The sequence below is a fragment of the Felis catus genome, chromosome A2 (assembly GCF_018350175.1).
Source record: "Felis catus isolate Fca126 chromosome A2, F.catus_Fca126_mat1.0, whole genome shotgun sequence".
NCBI lineage: Eukaryota > Metazoa > Chordata > Mammalia > Carnivora > Felidae > Felis > Felis catus.
Window position 1 is genome coordinate 55,169,540 of NC_058369.1, and position 23,783 is coordinate 55,193,322.

At 52.0% G+C, this 23,783-nt stretch overlaps 1 protein-coding gene across 2 annotated transcripts in view; it reads right to left on the reverse strand.

Moving 5' to 3' along the window:
- SLC6A6 (solute carrier family 6 member 6) overlaps positions 1-20,999 on the reverse strand; it is an 88,481-nt gene extending 67,482 nt beyond the window's left edge. The window contains exons 1-2 of one of the 2 annotated variants that reach the window (XM_003982523.6): positions 20,711-20,999; positions 7,765-7,802 (exon numbers count right to left, since the gene is read on the reverse strand). The gene's annotated coding sequence lies outside the window, so the exon portion shown is untranslated. The remainder of the gene's footprint in view (positions 1-7,764; positions 7,803-20,710) is intronic. The other variant, XM_023250056.2, reaches the window with a different exon arrangement.
- Between the last annotated feature and the right edge of the window lie 2,784 nt (positions 21,000-23,783).

A 23,783-nucleotide genomic window follows, 5' to 3' on the forward strand; every position in this document is an offset into this window, starting at 1 on the left:
AAAAAAAACCCAACAAACTCTGCCTCTGGCTACTCCTAGGGATGAAGGCATAGGCATAGGGGTGAAAAACCTATTATGCAAAAGCCACTACAGACGGTGTGCCACCAAGCTGCCAGGCTGGGGGTAGGGGCCAGCCGTCAAGCACGTGGTAGACCCTACGGGGCATGAGCACCGATGTCTGCTTTATAGAGATCACCCAGCCTAGGGAAGGAGACCATCACAGTAGGCACTGGCTCCTAAATGGCAGAGCTGAGATTCATGTCCAAAGCTGGGCACTGCTATCCCACGAGCTCCCCGGGAAAATGATTCCGGACCCTTGTTCTACGCATGAGGAAAAAGAGGGCCCAGAGAAGGCAAGTGACTCGTCCAAGGTCCCCCAGCAAGTTGGCGGGGACATGGGTAGATAAAGGTGGTGCCACGGGGAACCCTTTGGGAGGCTGGGTCTGAATACTGACTCAGGGCACCCTCCTTCAGGGGTGCCTCAGGGAGCCAGCCCCTCCCAACCCGAGGCTGTCTGCAGCCTTAGGAATCCAGGAGGCTCCTGCTTTTGGGAGCCTGGGTTTCTGGACTTCTTATCTGCAGGCTGAGAACAGACTAACAAATGGGAATACCTCCCAGAAACCCCACTCAGGTTTCACGTCGGCGGGCAGCTCTGCTCTCTGAAATGCCCTGCCAGTTTCTGGAATAAAACAAACAAAAAACTGTGATACTGAGATTTTTAATAAATATACATATATTTGGTCTTGCCCCCCCAAAGCTGGCAGAGCTCCTAAAATCCTTGTAATTTCCCAAGTGAGGAAAGTGATAAAGGTGTCTTTTGTTATGTTAACGAGTGATTCTAGAAAGTACCTAAGGATGGGGGCTGGTTGCTAGGAGAATCCAAGGAGGGATGAGGGGGTTGGAAGTTTCAGTCCCCACCCCCTGACCTCCACAGAAAGGACAGGGGCTGGAGATAGAGTTCAATCACCAAACGGCCAATGATTTCATCCATCGCGCTTAAGTAATAAAGCCTCCATAAAAATTTATTTTTATTCTATTTTGTTTTATTTTTTGAAGCCTCCATAAAAATTTAAAAGGACGGGGTTCGGAGAGCTTCCAGACTGGTGAACACATGGAGAGCTGGGGAGAGAGGCACTGGAGAGAGCATGGAAACCCGGCGCCCCTTCCCCAGACACTGCCCCACGCGTCTCTTCCACGTGCCCGTTTGGCTGTTGCTGAGTTATGTCCTTTAATAAACAGACCGCTAATCTGGTCAATAAAATGTTTCTCTGGGTTCTGCGAGCAAATTAATCAAACCCAAGGAGGAGGTTGTAGGAACCTCCGATTTATAGCCAGTTGGTCGAAAGCACAGGTATAGGTGGGAGTCCTGCAGAATCTGACGCTGTCTCCAGGGAGATAGAGTCAGAAGCCAGTTTAAAGGCAGGACCTCCAGCAAGTGCTGGAGAATCGCTCGGCGGTGTGGGGGGAACAATCCCCACATGTTAGAATCATAACATCTCTCCTTGAAAAAACCCTCATCTGACCCCAGTTGGTGCTAACAGCCAAGACAGGGAAATAAACCAAGGAATCCTCTCTCCCTCCACCTGAGGCCCAAGCTTTCCCAGCATAGGTGAGGCCCAAAGAGGAGGCTCCTGCTCACCCTGGTGGTCCAGAGGCCCCAGCTCCCAGCAGCTGCTGTGTGGGACCGACTACAAGCCAAAGACGTGGCTCCCTGTGCTGACACATGGCTGACCTCGAGGTGGCCATTGCCTTCTTGAGCCGGGGACAGTAATAACTACGCTATAAAATAATGCAAGTATTACAGATGGAAAACCTTTCTGAGAACAGCAAAGGGCTGCACATACTATTATTGCCTGTATATGCCTACGTGCAGGCACTGTGCTAAGAACTTTCATAGTTTCTCTTCCGTGATCTTCCAACCAGAGAGGAGAGCCTCTACATCATTCTACATCAGGTCTATTTTGAGAGGACTCTAGGCCCCAGAGAGGTTAAGTGACATGCCCTGGGTCACACAGCAAGGTCGAGGCCAAATTGCATTTACACCCAGAGTCACTGGACACCTGAACTGAGGTCTTAACCACACCTCCCTCTCTCTTTCAAAAAAAAAAATTTTTTTTTAACGTTTATTTATTTTTGAGACACAGAGAGATAGAGCATGAATGGGGTCGGTCAGAGAGAGAGGGAGACACAGAATCTGAAACAGGCTCCAGGCTCTGAGCTGTCAGTACAGAGCCCGACGCGGGGCTCGAACCCACGAACTGCGAGATCGTGACCTGAGCTGAAGTCGGCCACTTAGCCGACTGAGCCACCCAGGAGCCCCATACCTCCCCTCTCTCTAAAGGGTATATTGATCAACCTCTGAGTCTGGTCCAGTATTCATAGCATACCTTGCTTATTGAATTTTTCTTTTCTTCCCCAACAGAGGAAGGCTCACACGCTGAAAGCTGTTTCTCTGGGATGAGTTGTTTTATATCCACTGCTCCCTAAAGGCCTGAAGGCAGCGGCTCCCCAGGGAGGGGGAACCACTCCCTCCTGATGCCTCTGCGCTGTCACCGCTGATAGGCAAAGGCTTAAATTGGGGCAATCTCTCAGCATCAATGATGCGGCAACATGTGCCCAGCACTGTAAAAACGCACCCCCAGCTTAGGATAGCAATTCCAATTTTCTGAAACAGACCAATGTGTAAAGATGCCCACTCAGAGATGTTCAGTGCCTTCGGTTTGGCAAGATGAAAACAGTTCTAGAGATTGGTTGCCCAACAATGTGAATATACTGTAGACGTAAAAATGGTTAAGATGGTTAATTTTATGTTATGTGTATTTTACCACAATTAAAAATAGAAAGAAAAAAAAAGATGTTCACAGCAGAGTGGTTTACATGAAAGAGAAACTACAAACGGCCAATCTCTCATCACTAGGGGATTAATTAAATAAATGATGGTTTCCTCAAACAAATCAGAACAAATTAAGAAAGGGGGGGGGTCAGCAAACCTCAGCTCCTGGGCCAAATCTAGCAGGTTACTTTTTGTAAATAAAGTTTTATTAGCATAGAACTACACCTGCTCATTTGCATATCGTCTAAGACTGCATTCTGGCTACAACCGCAGAGGCGGGACAAACTCCACTGAGATCAGTGGAGGCAAAACCACATGGCCCCGAAGCCCAAAATACATCCGATCTAACCCTTTGAAAAAAAACCCTGCTGACCCTGACTTAGAAGACCAAAGACCCAGAAAAACGCTTAGAAATATGTTAAGGGGCGGGGGCGGGAAGTTGGCTCCCAAACATTGCTACACTGTGAATTCAACTTGAAAAGGAAACATTTAAATAATGTATATTTACCCACACGTTTATAAATGCACTGTTAGATGGGTATGTTTGGACGGCGGGAACAGAGATAAATTACATTTTCCTCTTTTGACTCCTCTGTGCTCTCCAAATTTTCTGTATTAAAAATACATTACTGAGGCGCCTGGGTGGCTCAGTGGGCTCAGTGGGTCTGACTCCTGATTTCAGCTCAAGGACTTGAGATTGAGCCCCAGAGTCACGCTCCCTGCTGGGTGTGAAGCTTGCGTAAGGTTGTCTCTCTCCCCTTCTGCCCCTCACCCCTGCTTACGAGCTCGAGCATGCACGCGTGTGTGCTCTCTCTCTAAAATAGAAAAAAAAAAGGGGGGTGGGGCACGTGGGTGGCTCAGAGTGTTGAACGTCCTGCTTCAGCTCAGGTCATGATCTCACGGTTCGTGGGTTCAAGCCCCGCGTCGGGCTCTGTGCTGACAGCTCGGAGCCTGGAGCCTGCTTCAGATTCTGTGTCTCCCTCTCTCTCTGCCCCTCCCCTGCTCACAGTCTGTCTTTCTCGGTCTCTCAAAAAAATTTAAAAAATTAAAATAAAAACAAAAACTCGGGTCACCTGGGTGGCTCAGTCGGTTAAACATCCAACTCCCGCTAAAGTCATGAACTCACGGTTTATGAGTTCGAGCCCCACATCGGGCTCACCACTGTCAGTGCAGAGGCTGCTTCAGATCCTCTGTCCCCCCCCCCCGCCCTTCCCCCACTCACGCTTGCTCTCTCAAAAAAAAAAAAAAAAGATTCTCTCTCTCTCTGCTCCTCTCCCCTGCTCCTGTGTGTGCTCTCTATTAAAGTAAAAGATAAAATTAAATTAAATTAAATTAAATTAAATTAAATTAAATTAAATTAAATTAAATTAAAAAATAAAATAAACAAGATTCTCTCTCTCCCTCTGCCCCTCAGCCCTGCTCATGTGCCTTCTCTCTCTCTCCTAGAAGAAATGATAATTATGTGGCCCAATAGAATGGCTAATGTAAAGTGACAAACATGTTGCAGTATAAATGTATCAAATCAAAATGTTTTAACACCTTAAAACTTATAGAATGTTGTGGGGCACCTGGGTGGCTCATCTGGTTAAGTCCGATTTCGGCTCAGGTCATGATCTCACGGTTTGTGCGTTCAAGCCCCGTGTCTGGCTCTGTGCTGACAGCTCAGAGCCTGGAGCCTGTTTAGGATTCTGTGTCTCCCTCCCTTCCTCTGCCCCTCCCTAGCTCATGCTCTGTCTCTCTCTCTGTCTCTAAAAACAAATAAACATTCAAAAAAAAAAAAAAAACCTTACAGAATGTTGTATGTCACATATATCTCAACTTTTTAAAAATGTGTCACTTTTATAATCAGGACAAACAGTGAATACCATTTTCTCACTGCCTGGGCCCTCCAGGGAGGGGGTGATGAGGGGGTCACAGGTCTGCTGGAGTTTACAACCTGGAGGGGTGGGGGGGGAGGGGACGGGGGGGGGGAGGGAGAAAGCCCTCTGGGAATTCTTATGGCAAACCCAGAGAGGATTCCCCTCCGGCTAAGGTTACCACAGACACCCCAAGGGTGGATCGGATTTTCAGCTGAGGCAGGTTAAGGGCGGGTGGCTCCTGGGGATCTGTCCAGGGAGCTGAAATTAGAACATGTACTAGGGTGCTTGGGACTGACTGTTAGGCCTGTAGACTTCAAACCTCCACTGTGACGACAAAGGGGTCATCACAGGAAAGGCTGCCTGTCTTTCCAATCCTCTTGGGGGCATTTATTGCTCCATTTTACAGGTGGGGAAGCTGAGGCTCTGAGGAGTTCAGGGACTCCCCTACCGAGGTCACACAGCTGGCAAAGGACCGAGACAGGATTTGGATCCAGGACTATCTGACTCTCCAGCTCCACGGACTTTCCACCAGATGGGTGGTGCCTGTCAGGAATGATTTTTTTTGGCCGGCTCCTTAATAACTCAGAGTCTGCTGAACAACTGAAAACCCTCCATACCTCAATCATCTCCCAGCCGTGCACACCCTGTGAGGGGCTAGTGAGTAGTGATTACCACCCATCCTCAGATGGGAACCTGGAGGCCTCAGGGAGGAGAGCCACACACCTTCGTGCCCGGTGGGGCTCCAGCTTCAGAGATGACAGTTTCTGTTCCCTGACAACACCCTCCCTCCAGATCCTGCTGCCTGCCATGTCAGATGGCCAACGAGCCCTTCCACAAAGAGAAAACTTAGAGGGCAGCGTGGAGGAGGCGTCACACAGACCTGAGAGCAAACCCGCTTCTCAGCCTCCACTGGCTCTCCTGTGAAATGGGTTCCCACCAAGTGTGGATGGATCAGCAAACCTTGGAGGAGAGGAACGGTGACCCTTTGTTGCCTAGAAAGCCACCAGACCAGATGGGGGCTGGGCCCCTTGCACAAGACTCTTTATCTGGAAGCAGAACTCAAACTCCAGCTTTGTAGCCACAGGCATCTGGCTTCCAGGCTGCCCTGGGGCTACTCATTAACCAGTGCAAGGCCTTGGGAAGGGACCAGACTGGGAGTCGGCTTCAAGCCCGATGGGGAGGGGAGAGCAGTGCTGGATGGTGTGGATACCGGGGTCAAAAACCTGGGGTTCAAATCCTTCCTAGCTGTGTGACCTTGGCGGGGGGGGGGGGGGAGTCAATTCACCTCTCTGCACCTCAGTTTCTGCATCTGTACAATGGAGCTAATTATCTAACTCATGAGGGTTACTTTGAAGACTGCAGGAGTCTATAAAGTGCCTAGCAGTACCTGATACAGAGTAAATGTTCAGTAAATGTATCTGTCATTTTTACAGAAAGAACAACATCCACATCCTAAGACCGTTGTAGGATAAAATGAGCTCCTATGCATTAAACCTCTCGATGCCATATCGAGCATGCTGTTAAAGAGTTCAATAAATGTTCACGATAATTCTTATTGACGTTTGTGACAAATATGGCAATGACTCTGGAGGCTGACATGGATGGGAACGTTTCCATTCCCACTCAGCAGCTGGCCAGGGAGGTGTCCTGAGCCCCCAGAGATACACCTGCCTGATTTTCCATGTCTGATGTCACAGCATAAAGAACAAGTCTCCAGAAGGTGAGGTGGCCTAGAGGGGGGTGGGGAGTGGATTACAGGGATGGAATAAGGTCTACCATGGGCAGCAGTGGGCCAGGGTTCTCAGGATCTTTCTCCTAGTCCTGGCTTCCTAGGGGACCCCAAATCTACCAAACTCCAACTCGGGACCAGTGGGAGCTTGGCCAGGACACTACCTTCCTCCCCTCCCCCCTTCCACCCCCAAGAGAAATTTCTGCCCAAGAAGCCAGGGTGTTCAAATTCCAGAGCAGAGTCTACCAATGGGCCATGAAATCAACTTAAAGGGTCAGGACTATCATTTTTATAAAAGAGAACGGAATACAACAGAGCCCTAAAGAGGGTGAGGATGTGAGTTATCCATGAGGCTGGTTTCACTTTCATCTGTGTGTGTACATGGGAGCTCAGTGGCATCCTGCTGTAAATCTATTTCTTACTGAATGCCATAATGAAAAAGCTTTGAAAGCCCAATAGTAAGGATGTTTTAAACCAAGGTAAAGAAGTCATCTGCAGGAAAGTCAGGTTCCTGCCCCATTAAACCCCTTTTAAAAACACTGTGATCCTGAACTGGGGGGGGGGCGGGGGGCGGGGGGGGCAGCTTCTGTAAATATGAGACAGTCAGCAAAATGTCATTAAGGTCTGTAGATTAGATAACAGAATTGTGTCAATGTTAAATGTCCTGGGGTTGATAATTACATGTGCTTATATAAGAGAATGAGTGGCCTTGCTCTTACGAAATACATATGAAGTATTAGGGGTAAAGGGGCATCATGCCTGCAATTTATTTCCTAATGAGTCAGCAAAAAAAAAAAAAAAAAGAATATTAACATGACTATTTTTATAGCATATATATAGAGATGAAGCAAACATAGCAAATGTTAACAATGGGAAAATCTAAGTGAAAGGTATACAGGAGGTCACCGTATTATCCTTGCAACTTTTCTGAGGGTTTCCAATTTTATAAAAATAAAAAGTTTAATGAAGAGACAGTCGGGACACCAGCCCCAAGTCCTGGAGCATCCTAGCTGTGCTGGGAGCCAAGCATCTCACCCTTTTACATGTGCCCGACCCCAATCCTCACAATTCCCCATTACCACTCGCTGGCAGAGCCAGGAATGGGGTCCAGGCCAGACTCCAAAATCAGTGCTCAGCATTTGTAGGGCTACCTCCCTGGCACAGTAGGCATGCAGGCGGCCAACCTGGGCCATAAACCCACAGCCCGGAGGTGACGCGTGGACGAGGTCCTGGAGCCCTAGGGGTTCTGTTTCCTTCTCCTAGAGCCTGGAGAAGACACTGAGATCCTGAGTGCCCCAGGTCGGTGAGACACCAATGCCATGAGAAGGTCAAAGGCCACTTACGTTTTGGAGGCTCCTCGGAAAGGGCTGTTGTTCTGGACCTATTACGAGAGGAAGCAAAGAAGGAAAGAAGAGAAGATCTGGTCAGGTTGTGGCTTACACGAGACCCAGAGCCTTCTTCCATGTGTGACCAACTCATACATGCTGGGAGGGGCCGGATCAACACCCAGTGGGGCCAGGGTTGGGAAAATCAGGGGTTCAGACACTCATGCATACACGCACATGCTCTCTCTCTCTCTCTCTCTCACACACACACACACACACACACACACCCCTCCTGGATGCAGGGCCCTTCAAACTGTCAGCAGCAAGAGCCACTGGGGCCCTGTCCCTACCCAGCAGCCTACATCCCTGGGAGCCCCGGGCCTAGCCATGGGCCCAGCTCTGTGAATGGCTGTTCCCTGTGAGCACAGAGACGTGATAAGGCAAGACAGAGGGGCTGAGGAGGCCCTGGGGGCCCCAGACTCTTGGGAGAATACGGTAACTCATCGACTGGCTAGAGCCTCTGAGAATCACGGTGCCAAGGAGTCCCCAAACGTGATTGACCCCAGAAGGCTTTTTTTTTTCTTTTTCTTTCTTTTTTTTTTTTTTTTTAATAGAACACCTCCTGTTCTTTGGAACTCAGCTTAGGGAAAAATGCAAATGGGGGAGGATCACCTCTCCCTCTCACTCTACCAGAGGAGCAGTGCTGGAAAGCTCCCTGGTTTCCTAGAATATAAAAATGCAGAAAACCAGGAAATGGCTTCTTATCAACTAAGATCTCACATTTCAGTGAACATGTAAATGAAGGGTAGAGAAGGAAAGGAGGGATGGTGGGAGGGCAGAAGAGGCCGCAGGGTGGGCAAGTCTTTCCTCACCATGCCTCAGGCCCTGCCCTTGGAGCCCCTTCCTGACAGAAACATGGCCCCAGCAGTCTATGGAGTTCCCGGTCCCCCAAATTACACAACTTCATTGCTACGTCAGGGCCCCCATGGGCTCATGTGGGTGCCCACTGTGTTCAAGGCCCTGTGGGGTAAGAATATTCAGTCAATAATTTATTAAGGGGTCCCTGGCTGCCTCAGTCAGTAGAGCATGCAACTCTTGATCTCTGGGTTGTAAGTTCGAGCCCCATGTCGTGTATAGAGATTACTTAAAAATAAAATACATTTTTAAAGATCATGGAGCACCTACTATGGGCCAGGCACTGCTTTAGGCACTGGGAACACAGCAATGAGCAAGACAGCTGAGGTCCCCGCTGTCATGGAGCCCAGAACCCCACGGAAAGGGCCAACATGTGACACAATGCCTCGGGGGCTTCCCATGGCATCGCGAAGGCTGGGGTAGATTAGTGATGCCTACCACTGGTGTAGGTGCTGTGGCGCATGTAACCCGCCATCCTGACAGCAAGGGAAGAGGGAAAGGGGGAAAGATGAAGAAGCATGTTTAACGCACAGTTATAAGCATAATGTTAAGGGAACCAGAAGAAGGAGTATAATTCTATCTGGTGTGAGACCACTGCAGTTGCGTGAGGGCAGCCCAGCTCAGGAGGAGGAGGAAAAGAGTAGCACTAAGTTCCTGTGGGGACAGCCTCCTGGCACCCATGACCCTTCTTCTGGGGACAGCCTCACATCTCTTCCATCTGGAGACCCATGCACACCCACTCTCAGCCCATAGGGCTCTGGGTGGGCATGTGAGCCAGGCCTAGCCAACCAGAGAGGCCGTGACAACTGGCTCAAGGATAAGGGCTTGACCAAGCGTGGACAATGAGAGTGATGACAGGGGCTTGTGCTAAAAATATCGTGAAAAAAGAAGGCTCTTTCGGGGCCCCTGGGTGGCTCATTCAGTTGAGTGTCTGACTCTTGATTTCAGCTCAGGTCATGATCCCAGGGTTGAGGGATCAAGCCCGGCATCAGACTCCATGCTGAGTATGGAGCCTGCTTAAGATTCTCTCTCTTCCTCTGCCCCTTTCCCCTCCTCCTACACTCTCTTAAAAAAAGAGGGGTGGAAAAAGGCTCTTTCTAGGCTGAGACGGCTATGCTGGGACAGGAGGTATCCTATGCAGTTGAGGGTAGCCCAAGGAGAATGAAGCCAACACAGAAGCCTAGGAATGGAGAGAAAGAAACGGAGGTCCAAAGACCTGGATCCCGCCATGCCTGAAGTATGATCCGGGGCTTTTCAATTAAGAGTCAGTAAATGTTCTTTCTCTTTTATATTCTTTCTTCTTCCTCTTTTCTTCTTCTTCTTTACATTCTTTCTTCTTCTTTTCTTTCTTTCTTTCTTTCTTTCTTTCTTTCTTTCTTTCTTTCTTTCTTTCTTTCTTTCTTTCTTTTCTCCTTCTCCTTCTCCTTCTCCTTCTCCTTCTCCTTCTCCTTCTCCTTCTCCTTCTCCTTCTCCTTCTCCTTCTCTCCCTCCTCCTCCTCCTCCTCCTCTTCCTTCTTCTTCAAGTTAGTTTCAAGTGATTTCTGCAACTTGTAACTCTTAAGAATCCCGGCCTACGCCCTGTCTCAGATGTGCTGTATAACTTTGTGCATGCCCCTTTATCTGACATTCAGGTCATCAGAAAAGTGGGGCACAGATGAAATGAATCTGAAGTCCCCCTGCAACCCTGGTACTCTGGCTACCAAGAATGTGCAGCAAAGGGTAGGACTGACCCTCCCTGACTCCTGGGCATTTGGCCTGAGATGGAGAAATCAGCCGTTCTCAGAGTTAAGCCTTGAGGGCTTTGTTAAACCAGAGTGCTGGGCCCCACCCCCAGGGTCTGAGTCAGCAGGTCTGGGGTGAGGCTCAAGATTCTACCTTCTAACAAATTCCCAGGTGATGACGTGACTGTGCATCCTGTGACCACATTGTGAGGACCCAAACTCCAAATCTGTTCTCTTCCCAATCGCCTGGGGCAGGTGCCGGGTGCAAAAATAAAGCCCCAGCCACGCAGAAGATCTCAGCAACCTCAGCCCTCCATCAGATCCCCAGTTGCAAGGATGAACCAGTATTTAAACAATGACGCACCAGGTCCCAGCTCACAGCCCTTCCAGTGCCTACGCTTCCGGCCAGCCCTCCACCCTGGGATGCATCTAAATAACAAGGCTGTAAGACTGACAAGGAGCCTTCTTGGGTTCCGGCAGGCCCCACACTGGTCTTCCAGGAGCTGGGAGCATCCCGGGGCAGCTCGTCACGCCAGGCAGCAAGACCCACTTCAGACCTGATCCTGACACACTGCCTCAGGCCGCCCTGCTGTCAGCGCTGCCTGGCTGGCCCTGGGCTCTCCCTGATTTACATCCGACTTGGCTGCCTTGAAAAGCCTCCTGTGGCTTTTGGACCGTGGACACCGTTCAGTAGAAAACGGCTTCCCCACCAGCATCCTTTCCAAGGTGGCTCTGGCCCAGAGGGCCTGGCCTGGCTCAGCGGCCTCCCAGCTGTGTGACCTTGGGGGCAAGTTACCTGCGGTTTCTGGGGCTTTGACTTTTCACAAGCAAAATGGAAATCATCGTATCTCTTGTGATGGTTAGGGAGACGATGCTCACAAGGCACAGGGGCTGGTTGAGGAAGTAGGGCGGGCACCCAAGAGCTATGATTTACCTCCTTTATTCAAAGCATGGTCTGCAGACCAGCAGCAAGATCACCGCCGGAAGTTGGTTGGAAATGCACAACTCAGGCCCTCAACTTAGTCCTCCTGCATGGGAAGGGGCATCTTAAGCTCTCAGGTGACGTCTACAGCTTTCAAGTCTAAGAAGCACTGCTGTGCGTTTACCATTATTATGGCTGTTGCCATATCCCAGGACAGGGCCAAGATGTAGCAACAACCCGCAGGCGGGTCAGAGGGAAGGAAGAGATGGAGGGGGAAGAAAACTTCTCCCGCGCCTCTCGGCCTCCCCACTAACAACGAGCCCCTCCACGGCTCGGGTGGGTGGGGGACCGCTGCATCCTGCGATGGGCCTTAGAGAATAGGTACCGATCACCCACTTACTTCACTCACAGGCTCAGCCAAGCTAACGTGATCCACTGAAAACATTCCAGGTCTCAGACCGAGGGCTTCCGGCGGCCGATTAGGGCTGCCCTCGGATCCTCTCTGCAGAAGGCTGACTCTTTTGCATTCAAGGAGGCAAACGGCCGCCTGCCTGGAGCCCGCAGCCCGGAACTCCCGGCAGAGGCTGACAACAGCGGGGCTGCCTGGGAAGGTGCGTGACTCCGCCCGACGTAGGGGTGTGCCGCGGGCTCTTCGCGGAGCAGCGTGGGGGCTGCCTGGATCTCCCCAGCTCCGGCCTCGAGCTGCCCCCGTGGAAACACGAAGGTCTGCGCTGGAGGGCTGTAAACACGAAGCCGGCCTTCGTGAATCTCTCGCGCGCGTGCGCGCCGCGCTGCCAGCCCCGTTGGATGAACAGAGCGGAATGCTTCCACCTGCCCAGGGTCCCCTGGCAGCGCATTTCCATGCCTCCAGGGCCAGGCCAGACCCAAGGAAGCCGCTAGGGGGTCAGGGGCGTGTTGAGGGGGTGGCCAGGTGGGACGGCAGTGTGTTCAGAGACACTAGACAACGGCCAGATGCAGCCGCAAAATAAATAAACCCTATGCTGAAAACTACTGGCTCGATTATACAACTCCGTGTGGACAACACAAAACGTGCCTGTGGTCCAGAGCTGGCCCCGGGAGACCATTTTGCAGCCACTGGTACTGTTTTTTCAGGCCTGGGGCTTGATCTGGCAACCAAAGTCTGGTGCCCCACGCCGCTGCGATCATTCATTAAACCATTTTATAGTCAGCTCCATGAGGGAGGGTATGGCCATGCTTTGGTCTGAATGGCTCACCTGCCACATCCCCAGGGCCCAGAACCAATAAATATGGATGATGATGGGTGAATATAATTTTCAAGCCCGGACCCACTCAGTTGTTTAAACTATAGGCTCTCATCTCAGAATAGATGAAATCAGCCTTCAGTTGTGTGCTGAGCACCTACTGTGTGCCAGGCCCTCTGCTGGATGCGGGAACATCTATCCCTCCCTCCCCGGCTGTGCTCTCAGTCAGATGAATGGCTGAAAGGCAGCACTGCAAAGATCTGAGCTCTGTCCTACAGAGGCTCCGAGCAAGGTTAGATTATGTACACTTTGTCTCATCTGATCCTTTTTGAGTACTTACTATGTGTCAGGCACAGTTAGGGGGCTGAAGGAAAGCTTCATGAAGCAGGCAGCTTCAAGCTGGCCCTTGAAGAGGGGGAATAATAAGAGAAGGGAGAGGGGCACCTGGCTGGCTCTCAGTCTGTAGAGCATGTGACTCTTGAACTCAGGGTCTTGAGTTCAAGCCCTATGTTGGGCATGGAGCCTACTTTGGAAAAAAAGAAGGGAGGAAGGGCCTTGTGGGCTGAGGCATGGCAGAGCCAAGAGAGCCCCAGGCTCATTTTAGGAGCAGAAAACAGCCAAATCACGAGGAGAGGGGAAAAGTGGTAGCAGATGAGGGTAAACACTGGCCAGGAGCCAGATTCTGCAGGGCCTCGAATGCCAGGCTAAGGCGTGTGGACCTGATTTCATACAGCACTAGGGAGCCACTGAAGGCTTTTGACAAGGAGAGTGGCATGCCCCCACAGAGCGGTGCCTAGGAGGAATAGAGGCTGGCAAGAAGCCTGTTGTCTCAAGCCGTAGGGATATCCACCCAGAGAAGAGATACCAAGTGCCATCTGGTGAGAGCACGAATGTCCTTGAAATCGTGGCCTGAGTCTTCCCTGAGGCCTAACTCAGCAGCCATCATCTCCAGGTGCCAACTGGCTATGGGGCAAGAGGGCAGAGCCCTCATGACCACCACCTTCCGGTGCCCTTCACCCACTAAGCATGACTCTGCTGAAATACACTTCACCCCTCCACCCCCCCCCCCCCCCCACCAGGCAACAGGCAACCTGGCCTGGGTTAGAGACTTTCTGCCAGAAAGGGGATGGTGGAACATGGCAGTGATTGGCTTAGCACTTTTATTGTGTGCAAAGAGCCGAAAAGCCGTGGGAGGGCCAGGACTCTCAGAAGTCCCCCCAGCCTCCCAGCCTCCATTTAATGGGGAGGCTAAAGCTCCAAGGGACTAGGGAGGACCCAAGTGAGCAAATCTAGAGCTCAGCCCCGGCCCTCTAGCCCTCTTGCAATTGCCTTGATTCTATTCCACAGAGCTGCCCACGGGAGCCAGGAGGTCCTGCTTTCCAGGAACCCCCATTCCGGATTCTGCAGATGTCTCTTGAGCAACCAAGTGCTAAGGAATCTTTTGGATCAGTATGGCTTCGTCCTCTCACCCCCTTTCCTATTAGCTGTGATAAAATCAGAATCTGAATTATGAATGTGGCCATCAAGAGTCTGAAACAAAGGTAAAAACCCTGCCCTTAAATTTACCTGTTTAACGTAATCACTGAATGGAGCCTGAGTCTGGGGGAAGAACTTAGGAACAATGGCCCTTTTGATAGCTGATCAGCCTCATTCAGACCTCACTCTCCAGATCCAGAAAGTGGATGGGCGGGGAGGCTTAACTCAAAGATCTCAAAGTCCCCACACTTTTCCCCCTGCCAATGGACCACTCTCCCTCAGACCTTCCATGCTTTTCCCTGCCTGGACCTGGACTTTTGCCTGCCCTTGGCATGAGCCTCTGGAACTGTTCATTAACCTCTTCCTGATACAGATCTTCTCCCCTCCTGTGAGACTGAGCCACTTGAGCACAGGGGCTGTTTTATTTACTTATCCTTGCCCTCCTGGCCTTGGCACTCAGCCTGATACGCAGTAGGTGCTCAGTAAAGCTCTGCAGTGCCGCCAGTGGAGTAAGGGGGGGCTCTGTCTCATTCTAATTCCCTTTCCTATATCCCAGCTGTGTGAGCTGCAGCACAAGTTACTGTCCTGAGACCGGGTGAACTCATCCAGAAGATGGAGGGAAGAACCCCCAAGTCAGGCACAGGGCTTAAATGCAGGAAGGGAGACAAGGCATCTTGGGTGCTCAGTAAGTATCAATCCTTCCCACCTCAGCCTGCTGAATGGCCTCGGCCTGCTTCTTTAAGTTCAAAGTCACCGGATGGGAGCTTTTCATTCACTGAGCTGGCAGCGCTTGCGGTAACTAAGACAGGCCAGACTAGGTCAGTGATTCCCAAATGCAGACTAGCTATTCAGGGTGGCCTGGCAGGTCTGTACGTTCTGACAAATGGCGGTCCCACAATGGTCCGTTGTTTGAAGAGTGAGTGGCAGAACCAAGAACAGCACGATGCCATTTTCGATAACAACACCACAGAATGAGAGCCAGCTTGCTGGACACGTCCTAAATAGCCCCAGATCAAAGAGGACCTCAAAACTGAAGAGAAAACTGACCTAGAAAGTAATAAAAAGGAATATATATGTCCACGTAAATATCCAAGGGATTCAGTTAAAGCTGTATGCAGAGGAAAATGTGTAATCTTACCATTATCAGAGAAAGAAACAAATAAACAGAGTGAAGATTACAGTGCACTTTTTTTTTTTTTAATTATCTTTAAGAATCACTTTTAGTAGGTGCGCCTGGGTGGCTCAGTCGGTTAAGCGTCCGACTTCGGCTCAGGTCATGATCTCGCAGTTCACGGGTTTGAGCCCTGCGTCGGGCTCTGTGCTGACAGCTCAGAGCCTGGAGACTGCCTCAGATTCTGTGTCTCCCTCTCTCTGCACCCCACCCCCGCCTGCTCATGCTCTGTCTCCCTCTCTCTCTCAAAAATGAATAAATGTTAGGGGAGCCTGGGTGGCTCAGTCGGTTAAGCGTCCCACTTCGTTTGGCTCAGGTCATGATCTCACGGTTCATGAGTTCGAGCCCGGCGTCAGGCTCTGTGCTGACAGCCCAGAGCCTGGAGCCTGCTTCGGATTCTGTGTCTCCCTCTCTCTCTGCCCCTCCCCCGCTCGCGCTCTCTTTCTCTCTCCTTCAAAAATAAATAAAAACATTAAAAAAAATTTTTTTAATGAATAAATGTTAAAAAAATATTTTAAATCACTTTTAGTTGATAGTGTTTTGTACTGCTTGAGGTGTATTACTTCTGTAACTAAAAGAATCCTTTGACAGTTTCTCATAAAGTTAACATATATCCACCCTACAACCCAGTCTCACTTCCTAGAGCTATGGAAAAGATAAGCCCACTAGAAGACTTGTACAGGAATGCTCATAGCAGCTTTATTTGTAATCATCCCAAACTGGAAACACCCAAATGTCCATCAACAGGTGAATGGATAACAACAGACAAATCCATACAGTGGAATACTACTCAGCAATAAAAGGAAGCACCTTCTGATACACTCAACAGCATGGATGGATCCCAAAAACATCAAGCAGAAAGAAGCCAGACACAAAAGCATATAGACGACACAAGTCCATTGATACAAAGTTCTAGGCTTGGCAAGACTAATTTGTGGTGACAAAAATCAGAAACTAGTCGCCTCTGGGAGGGGAAGGCCACAGGACGACTAACTTTCTAGGGGAGCTGGGAATAGTCTATTACCTTGATCTGGGTGGTTAGTTACACAGGAATATAAATTTGTCGAAACGCATCCAACTGTAACAGAGTCTTTGCATTTCGCTGCATGTAAATTATATCTTAACTCAAAAAGATTTTTTTTTTTTAATCACATGGAAATATTTAAAATACAGATTCCCCATGGGGATCAATTCAGTGTGTCCATGCTGGGCCTGGGAATCTGAATTTATAAAAAGTAACTCAGGTCATTCTCCACCTAATTAGACTCAATGCTGCCTGACCCCTACCCCCCTATACTTCCCTTCCCTTTTATTGTTTTGGGTGATTTTTCTTGGGTATATTGGTTTTTATAAGGGAGTTGGCAGATTCGCAGAGCTTTAGAAACAGGACAGCAATTTCCATTCTTTCTCCCCTCTCTTGGACACCCCAAACCCCTGCCCCTCAGCTCAGGTTTCCAAACAAAGCCTCTGACCAGGTGAGGTGGGAAGAGAAACCCCAACGTCCTGTCCAGAGGGCAGACATTACTCACCCTAAAGACTCCTGGGCTTCATGCTTCCAGGGAGGTCAAAGCCAGTAAGTTAATGGCCTGTGTACCTATTAAACTGTATGTCCAGGCCTTCACCCTGTGTTTACAAAAAGAGCTCAGGGCAAGAGTCACTGGCACAGAAAACGCTTTGTGCCCTGACCAGCAGGGGCCCAGCTGGCCATCTTCGGTTTCCTGGACCCCAGCCTAGTTCCTCACCTACCGTCAGGGGTCTTCTGGGCTCCCGGGTTGAACTGGCTTCTCCACTGCTGCCCCCAAAGCCAGTCTGATGCTATTTCTCTCCCTGCTGCTGCTCTCAGAATAAAGCTCAAGCCCATTTACCCAGTGCCCACTCCCCTCTACCACCTGGCTCCTGCTCTCTCCAGCAGGGACCCTGCAAGGCTTATCATGATGGCTATTTCATGCCGCTGTGCCTTTGCACCTGCTATACCCCCTGCCCAGAATGCCAGCCCATACTGTTCTTGCACTCACAGAAAATGCCAGCCCTGACACCACCCCCTCCAAGAAGATGAAGTCTTCACAGCATGCCACGGATGGCGTGGTCACTGTCCTCTCTCCCTCTGGGCTACGAGCACCTTAAAAGCCAATATTCTACCCCAGATCCAGTGCCCAGCCAGAACTGACCTCAGCTAGGTTACTTAAACAACTAGATGAGGCACATTAAAAAAGCTCTCTTTGGGGTGCCTGGGTGGTTCAGTTGGTTAAGCATCTGACTCTTGATTTTGGCTCAGGTCATGGTCTCATGGTTTGTGATCGAGCCCCACATTGGGCTCTGTGCTGGCGGGCTCTGGGCTGGCATCACGGAGGCTACTTGGGATTGCCTCTCTCTCCCTCTGCTCCCCCCCCCCGCCCCCCCTCTCAAAACAAACAAGCAAACAAACAAAAGAGCTCTCTTTTACACTTGAAGGCCACCCTGGGCATGTCCACATCGACAGCTCCTCCCCAGAACCCATAAATTCAAACAAACACTTGGACCAAGATAAGGTGGCCAACACAGAGGAGTGAGATATAGCCCCAAAGAATCTGACTCTTGCTTATGACCTTCTGCCCAGCCTGCACCTGGGGGGGTCACCCTGGGGTTCCGAGGTCAGCCCCATTCCCGCCCAGATCCCCACCCTGCTGTGGTGAAGCTGCACTCTGGTGCTCCCTGTATTTGTCAACTCTTTCCTATATACAGGAATGTGTCCAATGTAATTTTTTTTAATGTTTATTTTTAAGAGAGAGAGGGACAGAGAGACAGCCGCGCCAGCAAGGGAGGGGCAGAGAGAGAGGGAGACACAGAATCTGAAGCAGCTCCCGGCTCTGAGCTGTCAGCACAGAGCCTGACGCGGGGCTCGAACCTCCGAACCGTGAGATCATGACCTGAGCCGAAGTCAGACGCTCAACCGACTGAGCACCCAGGTGCCACTACAGGAATGTGTTCAATGACTCACAGGGGTCTTATTATTTCAGGAACTTTGGAAACACTTTCAGAGTACAGCTCCCAAGTCCTCTGACAGATGGACAGGCAGACAAATTGGGAGTTAGAAAACGCCATCACCAGAACCCAAACTGCCTCCTGGGACTGACCCTTGTGTAGGAAGAGTGGCACAAAAAAGGGAGAGTGTATAGCTAGGGACAGAATTGAGGTGCCAGTGGGCCCCAGGCACCCACCCTCCAACCCTGAGGACTGAGGCATCTGTGACTCTCCTTTTCCCCAGGTCCCAGCCAGGGTCCAAGTTCAACACTTCAGCACAGCAGTGACTAAAGCTCCACAGGGCCAAAAGTCACGGCTGGCCAAGGGAAGACGCCCAAAGCCCACTCTCGTCACTATCCAATCAAGGCAAAGTCCTCTAGGCAGCTCTCAGTTTGCTGATCTCTAAAATGGGCACTTCCCACTCTGGCCTCCCGACTCTGCAAAGCAGATGTGACCCAATCACTGCAGGACAAGTGGAGAGGAGGGAGATGAATGGGGCAGAGGAGGCTGACTGCAGCTGTATCATGGGCCAGCACAAGGGTATCCCTGAAGGACAAAAGCTCAAGAGTGCACCTTGGCCCTGCCACATACCACAGTGACCTGAGACCTCGTGATACCCTCTAATCGGCAGCTATGAAGCCGAGCCCGGCTTTACAGCTTACCGCAGGCTTATTCACTCTCATCTCCCTCAATCCCCTCAAGGACGCAGCGAAGCCGGCATTGGCGTCCTTGCTGCCCAGACAGCCAAGCTGAGGTTCAAAGAGGCCAAGAGTATCTCCCAAGGTCACCTACCGACTAAGACACAGTAACTGAGGCACGGTAACTGAACTCAGCTCCCTGGGGACATGCTCCTGCCTCTCAGTCCCAGTTTGCCTCATAACCAGTCAACTCCACCCATTTTACAGATGTGAAAACTGAGGCCAAGAAAAGGTTGCACAAGGTCAACCGGGGGCCGAGCCAGGCTCAAACCCAGGCCATTCTGCCAAGCCCGCTCGGTGCTGGGTTCTCAGCCGGTGCCCTCGGGCATCCCTCTAATCCCCCTCAACACCATCCTGACTAAACTCCTTCCCCCACTCCCACCCCCGTACCTGCTCATGCCCACCCCACACTCTTCAGGATGACTCCCTGGTCGAGAGGGAGGCAGGCGGTTGCTAAGCACTCACCCGCTCTTTCTCACAAAAATAAACTCCTTCTGGCTGGGAGACTCTGGATGAGATCCCCTCCCTTCTAGCCAAGAAAAAAATTAAAAAGAAAATTTAAAACGACTTCTCCATGACATTTATTTGAACGCCAGCAGTGCCAAAGCGTGGGCCAATTTACCGAAGTCCAAATGGAGCCAGCCACGCGCCACTAACCCTCAGCCCAAAGACCCTCCGTTCAAGTGTCTGGGCAGTTACTGAGCTGATTTATTTCTCCAGGCCGGAAATGGGGGCTCGGGCTGCCTCCCAAGCCTTTGGGGCTGGTCCTAGGGGACACCAGGATCTGGCAGAGGCTAGGCAGTGACCAAAATAGCCAGGCTGGTGGCCCTGCCCGGCACACACCTCCCTCTGAAGGCCGGGGAGGGTGGCCCACAGGTCCCCCCCTCCAGTTTAGGCTGAAGCTTTGAGGCTGTCAGAGGAGGTCCCCAAGATTCTCTATCTGGCTTCCCTGGTGGGAGGGGGACGAGAGTCTCTTGCTCGAAAGAGGAACCCTCAGAAGGAAGCAGAAAAGGCTAGAGGAGGATGTGTCCTGCTGTCCCTGCCTGCTGCCCATTTGGCCCTCAGCTGTCCCTCGGGGCCTCCGTCCTGCCACGCAAGACGGCTGGACGTTGGCACCGCCACCTGCACGCCACACACGGGCAGCACCCTTGGAGCCGTGCCCCCCTATCACCTCTCCCCACTCGGTGCCTGCCCTGGAGAATCAGCTCTGGCTGTTCCGTCCTCCAGGCACGGGGGACACTCCCTCAGGTACTGCCGAGAGGACACACAAGTGCCCGCAAGCAGGGGCGCGGAGACACAGCCACACTCTGGGACACACACGTGCACAGCCAGGTACTCGGAGACACAGTCACATACACACAGGTCCACACCAGACACACACCGGGACACACAAGTGCACACATCCAAAGACACACTGACACAGCCACACTCAGGTATCAGACACACCACAACACACAGAGACGCACAACCCAAGACACAGAACAGCAGGCACACACGGAGACACACAAGTGCACACTGCTGGAGAAATGGAGCACCACCCACCCTCAGAAACACAGACACACACGGGGACATGGGGGCACAGACACCCAGTGAGACGGACACACACACACACACACACACACACACACACACCTGCCGCCTGCACGAAAAGCCCAAGCCCTTTTCGCTGGCCAAACAATAACAGCCCCGCCAGCGGGTCCGAGCAGGCGACCCTCCGTCCCTCCCTCGGTGGCGAATGGGGCGCCGGAATCGGGGGCACCCGGCGGGGAGGTCGGGCCGGCTGGAACGCAGGGATAGGGAGGGGGCTCCGCGCGCCCGGCTCCCTCTCCCTCGGGTACCTGGGGTGGCCGCGGGGCTGCGCTCGGCTGCGCTCGGCTCCACTGGCCGGGGGCTGCCCTCCTGCTCAGTCTCTGGCCCGCGGGCTCTGCGCTCCGCGCTCCTTCCCGGCTTGGCTCGGTCTCCGGGCTCGCGGTCCTCGGGGCTCGGTGCTGGCAAGCGAACGGGGCTGCGGCCAGGGCCCGGAGCTCTGCGCTGGCGGCGGCGCGGAGGAAGCGGTAATTTATAAGCGGCTTCTTCCTGACCTCGCGTGTCTGTTGTCTGAGCAGGCAGCTCTCAGCATCACCCATCCTGCTGGGTGGAAAAATACCAGCTTGGCCGGGCCGGGGGCGGGGCCGTGGGCGGGGCCGGACGCCCAGCCCCGCCCCATATGCGGACGCACACATGCACACACACACACACACACACACACACGCACACGCACACACGCGCGCGCGCGCGCACCACACACGCACGCGCGCACGGGCTCGGACAAAGAGCCCGGGCTCGCCGAGCGCGCGCGCACACACCCTCATGCAGCGCGGCGAACGTTTGGCCCACCGCTTCCCCCATTAGAGCGCACTTCTCAAGGAAACCCTTTGCTTGCAAAAGCTGGTGCCAAGTGGTACAGCCGGTCCTCAGCCTCCTGCTGCTTCCAGAAAAAGAGCTAGAGAGCCCCGGGCCCGACCCGCCCCCTCCCTTACCCACCGCCACCACTCGCCCATCCACCTGGCTCAAAAGAGGGACCTACCGCTCATTGAGTGGCCAGGTCCCAAACCACTCCACTGCTTCCTTTTGGGCGGTCATCCAGGTTCTCCGACCTCGGTTTGCTCCTCTGAAAAATGGGCACAGTAACCCCGCCCTCGCTGCCTCCCCAGAGGCATGAGTGATCTGAAGCTGTGATATGAAGCAGTCAGCAGCTCTTTGATTCTTGGCTTTGCCCCTGCTGGGTCACTTGGGGGGGTTACTCAGGCTCTCTAAGCCTCAGTTTCCTCATCTGTAAAATGGAAACAAATATAATAGAACCTATCTCCTCTAACCGCTATGAAGACTCAAGGTTAACAGTGTAAAAAGCTCAGAAAGGCACGGGCACTTAGAAAGTGCCAAGCAAGTGTCAGCTACTGTGACTATTTTTAAATGAAAATGGGGAATGTGCCATTATTCTTGTCCTTATTTGCATGAGTGGCTCCTCTGAGACCATTTTCCACACTCCTGCCCTGTGTGGGCATGAGGAGGAGTGCCGTGTTGACCTCAAGCAAGGCCTTTCCCTCTCAATGCTCTCCACTTTCTCCTCTCACTCACTCCGTCTCTGCACCTGGGAGGCTGTGTGCAGAACACGTGGATCCTTCCACCTTTGCAACTGAGAATAAAAGAGGAAATACAGGCTCTACAGAGAGCCATCCCCCACGTCATACCTGGCCGTGTCTGGATGAGCTTCATAACACCCTCTTCCAGAACAGCCCCCAGAAGGCAGACCAGGGAAGCTGAGGAGCAGGATTGGAGAGATGACGCTTATCCTCTGCCTGGTTTTCTCATTGAGGCCCCCTGCTGTCTGCCTCCATCTTGACCTTCTAGCGGGTTACCCTCTCCCCCAGCTGCAGCTGAGCAGACATGCCATCCCCTGCCCTTCTCTGCTGTCCCCAGCCGTCCCCTCCTCCAGGAAGCACCCAGCCACCCCAGGTGGCATCCACCTCCCGGCTCCTCAGCTCGGTCTTTTGAGTTCATGGTGATTGCACCCCTCTTACAGGTGAGGAAAGCAAAGCTGGAGAAGAGAACAACTGAGTCCTCACATCTCTCCCCTCCTTCCCTATGTGAGCGAGGCTCCTCCGTGAGCTGAAGGAGCAGATGGCAACCCCAAACTCCTCAGCCTCCCCGCATGTGTCACTGCACACAGCACCAAGTGGCAGGTCATAATATGGTTAAGTGACTTTGGAGAGGAGGCTTTGACTAAGCCAAGGGGTTGAGGGGAAGGGAGGGGGGAGCAGAGGAAGCTGCTGTGGAAAAGCTTGTTGGCAAGAGTGGTTGGGCCCTAAGCCAAGGTGATATGGGCCAGCTGAGGGTCACGGAGAGTGAGCGAAGGCAGTGGAGGCCATGGGAGGAGCGGGGGGGGGGGATCGGGGGGGGGGGGCATGTCCAGTGGAAAGCCCTTTGGATCATGCGAGCTTCAGGCAGGTCAGTATAGTACAGATGGTGCCAGCTTAGGACACACGGATGACGCTTGTCCAATCATGTAAATACATGCCTCCTGTAGGGCATAAGTTCCGTGAGGTTGGGACCTTGTCCTTTGTGCCCCCATTGCGTCCTAAGGTCCATCATAGGGCCTGGCACACAGCAGATACCCGATAAATGTTTGTTGCCCTCCTTCTATTTAGCAAACCCTTATACAGACGGCATGTAGTTGCACAGTTCAATGCATTTGTATATTTCAACTCATTGAATCCTGACAACCACCCTCTGAAGTACCTGCTATTAATCTCCCCCATTTACAGAAAGGAAAACTGAGCCACAGAGAAATTAAATAGCTTGTCCAAAGCTGTTCAGCTGGTAAGTCGTACAGCTGAGATTTAAACCCAAGGCGGGAAGAAGAAGGGGAAGAAGAAGGGGAAGAAGGAGAAGAAGGAGGAGAAGGAGAAGGAGAGATAAGGGGAAGGGGGAGGGGAAGGAGAAGAAAAGCCAGGAAGTGCTCCAACCTCAACCCCAAGGAAAGGTGGCATAAGAGGTGGAGAAGGGCTGGTGGGGTGGGGGTGGGGTGGGGTGGGGAGGGGAACTGGGGGAAGTATAGGGTGGGGTGGAGAGAGCTCCCCGTGGAGGCCAGAGACCCCCAGTTTGTATTTGCCCCTCTGCTGCTGTCCAGCTGTGTGACTGGAGTCTGCATGCCCACTCTCTGGGCACTGGTTTCCTCATCTGTGACATAGGATAGCGAGTCCTACCTCGTGGAGCCATGGTGATGAAAGGTCTCCAACTGGGGGGCCCTGTGCCGAATCTAGCTCCCAGATGGGCTTTTCTGGCTTTAAAATGTCTTGAGTTAATTGCCATGAAGAAAAACTTGGAAGATCTCACATATTAGGAATCTGAATGTCTGGTGGAAAGATTTCA